Source organism: Loxodonta africana, unplaced genomic scaffold (assembly GCF_030014295.1).
Source record: "Loxodonta africana isolate mLoxAfr1 unplaced genomic scaffold, mLoxAfr1.hap2 scaffold_100, whole genome shotgun sequence".
Taxonomy (NCBI): domain Eukaryota; kingdom Metazoa; phylum Chordata; class Mammalia; order Proboscidea; family Elephantidae; genus Loxodonta; species Loxodonta africana.
In genome coordinates, this window is record NW_026974869.1 from 692848 (window position 1) to 704745 (window position 11898).

Sequence of the window (11898 nt, forward strand, 5' to 3'; positions counted from 1 at the left end):
GTGTGTTGTTTTATGGTGTTTTAGTATTCATCTTTTTTTGTTTCTTTAGTTCTATAAACCATTTTAAATTATAAACCATTCAGTGTATATTGTTTAAAAGTGCAAGTGCATGTATACAACTATGAATTTATATCCTAATATATAAGATTTCACATAGTGTTTAATCAGTTATATATTTATTTGCATGTAATATGCTATAACATAAGACAATTCATCAAATATATTTATATATTATAATAAATTATTGTATCAGCAAAATCATATTTCATAGGCAAACCCCATGAAACCATACACCGAGGTAGGTAAGCTTTGGTTTTCTACTGGGCATAGTCCCATATGATGGAGAGAGAATAATTTTGATAAGCATTAACTCTTCTGATAGCCATTTGGCTGGGCTCCCTATTTCACTGTAATTAGAGATGTTTTCAACATTCTTATTTTCTCATCAATATCTTTATTTTCAACTGTGTTCTTGATCACTGGTGATTGAATATTTTCTAATATTCCTTTGGTGCCATAAATAAAAAATAAATTACTAGGAGAATTTTTTTTTTTTTTTTTTATCAAACACCCTTATTTGAACATGACCTTTCAAAATATTGATCTGAATGTTGGAATAATTTCATATGAGTATGTCACCAAAAAAAAAAAAAAAAAAAAATCAAACCTATTGCCATTGAGTGGATTCTGACTCATAGAAACCCTATAGGACAGAGGAGAACTGCTCCAGTGGGTTTCCAAGGAGCGGCTGGTGGATTTGGACTGTAAAACTTTTTGGTTTGCAGCTGTAGCACTCTGTGGCTCTTAACCACTGCACCGCCAGGGCCCTAAGTATGTCATCAGGCTCTAAAATATGTTTCCTAAGAGAATATGCACACTCATTAGTATTTTAAAGGAGACTTATCTGGATGGCATCACTGAGTGGTAACAAAAATCCTGCATTTAGTGACAAAATGAACCCATTTAGTAAATCATGCCTTGACCCTCGATAGCACTTTTCTCTACTTATTGTTTTGTATTATGAGTTCCACATACAAAAATAGTTGTTAGAAATATAAATGCAACTGACTGAAATCATGTGGAGTGCTTGAATTCATTACAAAAATCCTGCCCTTTGATTATAGTGCCAAAATCCACAGAAATTCAAGAAATTGAAGAAAAATGGCAATTAAAAGTAATGAGATAGGATTTTCCTGAATTATTTTTTCTTAAAAAATATCTTTCCTTTCATTTTGCAGCCTCAAGTGCAATGAAATGCTTGATAGGGCCCTGAGGGTAGAAGGTGTGGCAAAAATGCCTGACCGCCTGAACTTGGTTTATTGCTGGAAAGCTGGACATACACTGGTGGCAAGTACTTTAGAGAAACTGGGTGAAATATAAGATTGAGTATATAGCAGAGGAATCAAAAGCATGGCTTCTGGATCCAGATGGCCTGGGTTTGAATCCCAGCTCCTCTACTAATACCCATATGACATTGGTTAAGCTATTTAACCTCTCAGTGCTTCAATTTCCTTCGGTCTAAACTATAGAACATAATAATATTTAATGCCATTATATTGTTTATAAATAAAAATAACTGCACTCAATAAACATTAACTGTTAGTATCAGGAGCCCTGGTGGCATTGTGGTTAAGAGCTTGGCTGCTAAGCAAAAGTTTGACAGTTCAAACCTGCCAGGTTCTCCTTGGACACACTGTGGGGCAGTTCTCCTCTGTCGTATAGATAGGGTCACTATGACTTGTAATCAACTCCACAGCCACTGTTTTTTTTTTTTTAACTGTATTATCAAGCACTTTCCTGAGAACAGTTAACGTACTGGGCTACTAAATGAAAGGTTAGAGATTTGAGTTCATCCAGAGGCACTTCAGAAAAAAGGCTTGGTGACCTACTTCTGAAAAATCAGCCACTGAGAACCCTGTGGAGCACAGTTACACTCTCACACACATGAGGTTACTGGTTATGTAGCACTGCATTCCCCATGCCCTCCAGCTATGACTTTTTTTAAATTGAAATAAAATATTTGCACTGCCAATCAAAAAAGGGGCAAAATAGAGTTTTATGTAGTTTGTCATCTTAAATACTCATTAAGATACGTATTTCCTAACCTTTATTTAGATTTAAAAAATCTACTGTCTTCATTTATGACTTTAATTCCTTGAGAATCCTATACTAACATATTATAAGCTTGAAAAACAACTGGTTTCAATCTTCAGAATGTATTCTCCTTCTCTGTACACTTGATTTCCTCTCTTTTCCACATGAATGTTTTTTTCTGTGCTCTGGTGTTGAGACTTGTCCATCAGTATCATGTCTCAGCCCATTGCTACATCCACAGTTTGAAACTGCATGCCAGTTAAAGCAACAGAAACTTCATTTTTTTTTTTTCCTCTGTAACTGTAAAAGGTAACTGGGAATATTATACAAATTCTACTTTGTGTTATACCAACTTTAGTGTCTTAGTTCCTTTTTATGGCTTATTTGTAATAGGCAAAATATACAAAAAGTCAAGGACAGAGCTATATGAGAACCCAGACTGCCCTATTCTAGGATGTTCCAAAGATATTCCCATAAACAGCCTCCCAGAAGAAGAAAATTGGTTGCTCTTGAGAAACACAGACAAATGTCCCTTCACATCCTTTATTTATTTATTTATTTCCAGGTTATAAATACCTTTTGATTCCCTAGCCTATGAACTAGTTTTATTAAGAAGAAAAAAAGAAAAATATTCTTTCCTACTTCCAACCAAAGTATTTCCTATTTTCCGTGGAATAGTTGAGCTTAGATTCCCTATGCTTGCTATGGTCACTGATAGAAAATATGGGCAGAATATGAATTGTAAATTAAGAATGGAGATTCTTATTTTGATTTAGCAATACCCTGAAGATTACCCCCCAGCCTTACCCAAATCTTAACATGGAAGAGGTCAGGTTCCATGAGGGCTTTATGGATTGAGTTGTGTCCCCCCCAAAAAATGTGTGTCAACTTGGCTAGTCCATGATTTCCAGCATTGTGTGATTGTCCACCATTTTGTTATCTGAAGTGATAGTCCTATGTGTTGTAAATTCTATTTCTATGATGTTAATGAAGTTAGGTTAGAAGTAGTTAATGAGGCAGTACTCAACCTACAAGATTAGGTTGTGTTTTAAGTCAATCTCTTTTGAGATACAAAAGAGAAAAGCAAGCAGAGAGACATGGTGACCTCACACCACCAAGAAAGCAGAGTCAGGAGCTCATGTCCTTTAGACCTAGAGTCCCTATGATGAAAAGCTCCTAGATCAGTGGAAGATTGATGACAAGGACCTTTCCCCAGAGCCTACAGAGAGAGAAGGATTTCCCCTGGAGCTAGCACCCTGAATTTGAACTTCTAGTCTCCCAGACTGTGAGAGAATACATTTCCTTTGTCAATGCCACCCACTTGAGGTATTTCTGTTATAGCAGCACTAGATAGCTAAGACAAGCTCTTACATCCTTCTTTAGATCTCTAATGCCATAAATGGTGCCTTGTACAGAGGGCATGTTCATTGAACTGATAAGCAGATATGCAATCTATCCTTTAGTGAGAGAGACATAAAAAGTGCATGAAAAAGGTAGAAAAGTTAATAAATTTATACATGCACAGAATAATATCCAGGAGGGGGAATAGAACAACAGAAAGTGGAAAAACAATTCTTTTTTAATAGAAAATAGGTTTTATATAAACTAATTAAAATTATATAAAGTAGGAGCAAATATTTGTGACAATTAAAACACATAAGTATATTCTGTGAATACCCACAAAAGTGAAAAAAGTGTAAAGAGAGAATATTCTTCCTTTTCTGGGTGTTAGTGAGATAGCCAATGAAAGGATTACTTTTTCTCTTTTTCACAAATCAAGTCTTCGGGATAGTAGAGTCATCAATCATCCAAATGTGGGATCTAGGCAGAAAATGAAGATAAAAGATGTCTGAATTCTGAGAACTGGAAAGGACGGAGATTGCATTTCATGGAAGTCAGCACCATCTCCAGAACTGGGTGTGAAAAAATATGAACAGGCTAGTGATAGGATAAGGGAAAATTTGTTATCACTTTTTGCTACTCAGTTATTAGTTATAAAAACAGAGGGCTTCTATACATCATAAAATAAAGTCAGAAGTTTAGAGTCAGGCATATACAGGTTTAAATGTCAGTTCTACCAATTAATAGCTTCATGACCTGGTAGAGTTTTCTTAACCCCATTTTTATGATGTGGAAACTGAGAACCAGGAAATAAAATAATCTCTAGTTCCAAAAACTTGAGCCACTTTATAGGAATTATCTAGCGAACACATGGCCCCAAACTGAAGTTAATTTCTTTTCTTCATTTGACTACAGGGCAAGCCTAAATGCTTTGTGCAATTATGGATACGGGATCGTGAAGGTGCCATAATGTTTTTCATCTAAGTGATATCATCTTGTTCCACAACTATAGAGCTACGTAAACCTAAGTGCATGGCAGGTTGGAATCATACAGGTGTGAAGGAGTTCCTTCTGGTAGGATTAACAGAAAATCCAAATTTGCAGCTCCCTCTCTTTTTGCTTTTTGCTCTCATTTATTGCGTCACTCTGGTAGGCAACTGGGGGATGATTGTTCCGATTTGGTTAAGTGTTCGACTTCATACTCCAATGTACTTCTTCCTTAGCAACCTCTCTTTTTGTGACATCTGCTACTCTACTGTCTTTGCTCCTAAGATGCTGGTAAATTTCTTATCAGAGCACAAGTCCAGCACATTTTTCTGGCTGTGTACTACAGAGTTTCTTTTTTGCAGTGTGTACAACTACAGAGGGCATCCTCCTGTCTATGATGGCTTATGACCGCTATGCGGTGATAGTTAATCCCTTGCTGTATACAGTCATCATGACTCAAAGGGTTTGTATTCAGATGGTCCTTGTGTCTTACTTAGGTGGACTCATTAATTTCTTGACACACACGATAGGTTTGCTCAAACTAGACTTCTGTGGTCCTAACGTTGTGAACCATTATTTCTGTGATATTCCTCCTCTTTTGAGACTCTCTTGCTCTGATGTCCATACCAATGAGATGCTGCTTTTGATCTTCTCTGGGGTTATTGCAATGATCACTTTCATTATCATTATGGTCTCTTATGTCCGCGTCATTATTGCCATCCAGAGAATTCGTTCAGCTGAAGGAAGGCACAAAGCCTTCTCCACCTGTGCCTCACACCTGACTGCTGTGACCTTATTCTATGGCTCTGTGACTTTTAGCTACATCCAGTCAAGCTCCCAATATTCACTGAAACAGGAGAAGGTCTCTGCTGTGTTTTATACATTGGTGATTCCCATGCTAAACCCACTGATTTACAGCCTTAGGAATAAGGATGTGAAAGATGCTGCAAAAGGTCAATATTGTGGAAGATAAACCCGACTGGGCTGAATCCCGTGCATGTCTTTGCTAACCTGACATTAACCAGCAAAGAGATAGGAGACCTTGAAAATTGTTTCATAGATAAAATCACAAGAAAAATACGATCAAAGTATTCTCATGCAATTTGAGGAGAAAGTGTTGAATATGGCATGAAGATTAAAAATTATTTTAATTCCCCTTTCATGGTTTTGGTTATTATTTAATTTCCTCAAAAGCTGATAAATCTTTTTTTTTTTTTTCTAACTTCTTGTGCTAAACTCTGAAAGATCTCACCATGGATTCAAAAGAATCAGACATTGCTGAGGTCTTAAAAGCTTAGAAGTGGCCATCTAAGATACACCTACTGGTTCCATCCAGACAGGAGCAAAGGAGAATGAAGAAAGTCAAAGACACAAGGAAAATATTAATCTAAAGGACTAATGGACCATAAGTACCACGGCCTCCATCAGCCTGAGCCCAGGAGAACTACATAGTACTGGGCTATCATCATGAACTACTCTGACAGTGCTCACAGTAGAGGGTCCCAGACAGAGCAGAAGAAAATGTAGAACAAAATTCAAATTCACAAAGTAAAAGACCAGACTTATTGGTCTGTCAGAGACTGAAAGAACCCTCAAGAGTATGGCCCCTGGCACCCTTTTAACTTAGACACTGAAGTCACTCCCAAAGTTCATCCTTCAGCCAAAGATTAGACAGGTCTATGAAACAATAACACACTTGAGGAGCGTGCTTCTTAATTCAAACATTTACGAGACCAAAAGGGCAACACCTGCCTAAAAATAATGAGAAGAAGGCTGGAAGGACAGGAAACATAGATGTATGGAAATGGCGAATTGAGATGTGGAAGGGGAGGGTGTTGACATATCAAGGGGACTGCAACCAATGTCACAAAACAAGTCGTGTATAAATTGTTGAACGAGAAACTAAATTTTGTCTGTAAAGTCTCACCTAAAGCACAATTAAAAATAAATAAAATAAGACATTATCTCAAATTAAAAAAGAATATTCTAGCACAGGGATTTACCAAATGTTATCTCAGAGAAAATTTGAAATATTCCCTTAGTCCCATTCTCTAAGATCACTCACACAAATTGATTTTATTCTAAAAATGTCACCATTCAAGTAAAAATATATCTTTCATTTTTATTTAAATTTGCATATCTTAATAGTATCCTATAAAAATGGCTATAGAAAACAACTCTTATTATTTATAAATTATTTATTCAGTGCGCTTCTATTGAGTACCTTTATTGTGCCAGTTACTCTGCGTGATCTAAATCTAGAGAGATTTAAACTATGGATCAAAAGCTGTTAGAGAAAGGGGGGGCATGGGAAATGGGGATGACTGTTTAAAGACATGAAAATTCAAGAGTTATGTCTACTATGAAATGTTTAAACAAAAGTAGTAGAAAATGACGAGTCATTTAGAGGCATGGGTGTGAAGACCTTTGGATACCAGGATAACATGCTTTAAAACTCTTTCAATGCATAGTAAGTGAAGACCTAAGTGAAATATACATAGAATTCTTCAGAAAAAATCTCATGATGACACTGCTATCAACGTATTGGAAGGTTAGAAGTATTTGGGAAAATTACTTGGAAACTGTAAAAAAAAAATTACTCTGAGAAAGATAAGTATTACGGGTGAGCAATAGACAGAAGACAAGTGATTTAAAAGAGAGCTCATGAAAATCATCAACAGGACTTGAGAAATAATTAGATTTTTATTTTTGAGAAAAAGAGTATATAATGGATAGAAGATTTTGAACTGTGTAACTAGGAAGATAAATTGGCTAAGGAGGAAAAAAGTGTTTAAAGGATGGAGGAAGAGACACAGAGAGAAAAATACCAGGTTCTCAATCAAACCCTGGGAAGCCAATACCCCAGAAACAGTAACAAGCCAGGAGAAAAATGTGTTGTAAGTCTAAACAATCAGATTCCAGCTTTATTAATAACTGAATTTTCATGATTAGCCCTCACCCTTTCTGACTACAGGGGAAAGTACACCCCTTCCCTGGTAAAAAGTAATGTCATTTTCAGTCTCTCTGATGCTTAAGAGCCAGAACGTATAATCAAATGTCAAAGGGCACAATATACAGAGACCTGCAAAAATTTACATGTTGAAGTTAGCAAAGGGCTTTAAAAATTACTGACTAAAACATTAAAGAAAACAGAAAAAAAATTGGAAAATCGTGTGAGAAATATCTTAAGAGAGGATTAAATGAATAAAAACAAAATCAGCCAACAAACTGCGCTGGGACAACTGTATCCCCACATGCTAAGAATGAGGATGGACTTTGCCTCATGCCATGTACAAAAAATACTCAGAGTGAATCAATGGCCTGAATATAAGAAAAAAAAAACATGAAATTCTTAGATGAAAACTGAAGAATATAGCTTCAATTATATGATCCTGTTGAGAAAAATAAACAGAAAATAAAATTTGCTAACATGAACGGATTAAAAAGAAAAAAAAAACTTGTTTAAATTAATAATAGTTAAAAGGTTACTACATGCTGACAAATTACATTTTGTGGTTAATAGTTTTTGAAAAAAAAATTTCCCCTGAGAATGGGAATAAAACTAGAGGCCTCCTATAAATACTTTTTATTAAACATTGCTCTAAAAGTTCTAAAACATGTAATATGTAAAGAAAAAAATTCTATTTGAGAGTATAAAGTAAAATTGTCATAATTATTATTTTTTTTTAATTAGTTTTTACCATGCTTTAAGTGAAAGTTTACAAATCAGGTCAGTCTCTCATACAGAAGTTTACATATACCTTGCTATACACTCCTAATGAGATAGCACAGTACTTCCCTCCACTCTCTCTCCTCGTGTACATTCAGGTAGCTTCTGGCCACCTCTGCCCTCTCATGTCCCCTCCAGACAGGAGATGCCAACATAGTCTCATGTGTCGACTTGATCCAAAAAGCTTGTTCTTCACCAGTCTCACTTTCCATCCACTATTCCTGGCCAATCCCTGTCTGAAGAGTTGGCTTTGGGAATGGTTCCTGCCCTTGGATAACAGAAGGTCTGGGGTCCATGGCCTCCGGGGTTCCTCCAGTCCAAGTCTGACCATTAAGTCTGGTCTTTTTATGAGAATTTGGGGTCTGCATTCCACAGCTCTCCTTTTCCCTCAGGGTTTCTCTGTTGAGTTCCCTGTCAGGGCAGTCATCTGCTGTGGCCAGGTACCATCTAGCTCTTCTGATCCCAGGCTAATGTAGTCTCTGGTTTATGTGGTCCTTTTAGTCTCTTAGACTCATAATTATTTTGTGCCTTTGGTGTTCTTCACTCTTCCTTGTTCCAGGTGGATTGAGACCAATTGATGCATCTTAGATGACTCCTTGCTAGCGTTTAAGACTGCAGACGTTGCTTTCCAAAGTGGGATGCAGAATGTTTTCTTAAAAGATTTTATTATGCCAATTGACTTAGATGTCCCCTGAAATCATGGTCCTCAAACCCCCGCCCCTGCTGTGCTGGCATTTGAAGTGTTCAGGTTTTTAAGGAAACTTCTTTGTTTTTGGTTTAGCCCATTTGTGTTGACCTCTCCTGTATTGTGTATCATCTGCCCCTTCATCTAAAATGAAAGTTATCTACTATCTAATTAGTGAATACCCCTCTTCCTCCCTCCCCGCTCTTGTAACCATCAAAGGGTATCTTCTTCTCTACTTAAACTGTTTCTCCAGTTCTTTTAATAGTGGTCTTATACAATATTTGCCGTTTTGCAATTGACTGATTTTACTCAACATAATGTCTTCCAGATTTCTCCATGTTATGAAATGTTTCATGGATTCAACATTGTTCTTTATCGATGTGCAGTATTGCATTGTGCAAGTATACCATAGTTTATCCATTCATCCGTTGATGGGCACCTTGGTTGCTTCCAACTTTTTGCTATTGTAAAGTGCTGCAATAAACATGAGTGTGCATATATTTGTTTGTGTAAAGGCTCTTATTTCTCTAGGATACATTCCAAGGAGTGGGATTGCTGGATCATATGGTAGTTCTAATTCTAGCTTTTTAAGGAAGTGCCAAATCGATTTCCAAAGTGGTTGTACCGTTTTACATTCCCACCAGCAGTGTATAAGTGTTCCAGTCTCTCTACAACCTCTCCAACATTTTTTATTTTGTGTTTTTTGAATTAAAGCCAGCCTTGTTGGAGTGAGATGAAATGTCATTGTAGTTTTGATTTGCATTTCTCTAATGGCTCAAGGGACATTTGCAATCCATCTTCACTGTGACCCAAAAGTTCCTAAGGAGATAATAAGTTTTTTCAGAAAGTCTTCATATCCAAAACAAAACCTAGGGTTGGGAGAATGAAGAAACTAAAAAACAAAACCACATGGTGGATTTTGCTAGTTTTAATCCCATTTACTAAGACTGAAGGCTGAGAGTTGGGTAGAAGATACCCTTTAAATATGGAGGCTGCAAAACACAACTAAAAGAAGATTAAAAGAGTGTAACGAATGGCAGCCAGCCTGATTTTAACTTCTGGAAAGGGAATCTTTTTACCTTGTCCAGAATCTCTCCCTCTCACAAATCCATTCTATTTATCCTATTTCCAAATAAATCAGTAAATTTTTCTAAAAAGCCATAGTCTGATAAATATCCATAAAACTGTAGCAGTTATATTTGCTATGAGTTGTTATGTGAAAATTCCTTAATCATTCCCTACCTGGTAAAATTTTGCAATGTAAATAAAAAGTGAGATAACACGAGAATTACAAACAGGTTTGTAAGGGAAATGTATTCAATCATTGTGGCAATCGGGGCTTTTAAATGATGGCCCAACAGTAACTGCCTTTCTGGCCTGTTCAGGGGATAACGCCAAACTACTGGAGGGTATAACAATGGTGATCGCACTGAGCACATTAAAAGAACTGGGAAAAAGTGCTTACCTCTCCAATAAGTGGTGGTGAACTAAGTTTGGGATGTGCCACATTTGAGATATTAGTGGGATACTCAAGAAGAAATCTCTTATAAGAGGTAGGAAATTAGAGATGAAAATGAAATTACACATCTTGAAAATCCAGAGCCTGCATAAGAGATGACACAAAAAAATGGAAAAAGAATCTGTAGGAAGACAGAGAAAAATAAAATATGAGATGAAAAGGCAAGGGGAGGCATTCTCACTTCAGCAGCAAATATACTAAAATTGAAACAATACAGAGATTAGTATAGCCCTTGCATAAGGATAGTATGCAAATTTGTGAAGTGTTCCATATTTTTCATTAGTAGTCACCAGGAAGGAGCCCTGACGGCGTGGTGGTTAAGTGTTCAGCTGCTAACCAAAAGGTTGGCAGTTCAAATCCACCAGCCACGCCTTGGAAACCCAATAGGGGCAGTTCTACTCTGTCCTATAGGGTCACTATGAGTCAGAATCGAATTGATGACAGTGGTTTTAGTTACCAGGGATGGGGAGGAGGGGAATTCACTCTCTAGATAGTATACACTTGGTGATGGGAAAGCTAACACCAAATGAGGATAGAGTATACACAGCTTGATGAAGGTAAATGATTTCACTAAAAAGTACATAAGAAAAAAGGACCTGTTAGAGACTGCTGTGGCATATATAATTTTGAACTGGCAGCAAAATTAACCAAAATATATATGTGCAACTATGTATGCATATGGGCATATATGTGTATAAGTATGCATATATGTATGTATTTATAGATGTATGCATATGTATACATACATACACCTGTGACTATATGCATATATAGTCGTATATATAATAAATCACATAGAAGGCACAGTTATGGATACTTCTTAGACATAATCAAATACCTCGCAGGATTGGATTTCTGCATTTGAAAGATTAAGACCATAATCTCATGGAACATCTCAAGCAATTGGCATAATGCATTCATAAAGTTATGCTCTACATCTTAGTTTGGTGAGTTGTGTCTGGGGTCTTCAAAGCTTGCGAGTGGCCATCTAAGATACAACCATTGGTCTCTACTTATATGGAGCAAAAGAAAAAGAAGTAAATCAAAGACTCAAACAAGAAAGTAGTCTACAAGACAAATAGTCTACATGAACCACAGCCTCATCTACCCTAAGAGCAGAACTAGATGGTACGAGGTTGCCATTACCAACCACTCTAATCAGCGCCACAATAGATGGGCCCTGATAGAAGGGGAGAAAAATGTGTAACAGAACATCAAATTTATTAAAATAAAAAACTCTGACCTACTGCCTGGGCTGTGACTGGATGACTTCCTGAGATTACTGCCCTGACGTACTCTACAAAACTTGAACCAAAACTAACCCGAGGTCACCCTGTTGCTAAACAACAAATTGGCTAAAAAATAATGACTATCACCTGTAAGTACTCTACTCCTTTAAAAAAATCACCTACATGACACCAAACAGTCAACAATTACTTCAAAACAAAGATGAGAATGTAAGGGGGGCAGGGAAACTAGATTAATGGAAACAGAATAACTAGAACAGAAATAATGAGAGCATTCACACATTGTGAAAAATGT

At 36.6% G+C, this 11898-nt stretch overlaps 2 pseudogenes; both read left to right on the forward strand.

Annotated features, from left to right (window-relative positions):
- Window positions 1–4467: 4467 nt before the first annotated feature.
- On the forward strand, window positions 4468–5395 carry LOC135229130 (olfactory receptor 5J3-like; annotated as a pseudogene).
- A 5138-nt stretch (window positions 5396–10533) lies between these two features.
- On the forward strand, window positions 10534–10633 carry LOC111748904 (U6 spliceosomal RNA; annotated as a pseudogene).
- The last annotated feature ends 1265 nt before the right edge of the window (window positions 10634–11898 follow it).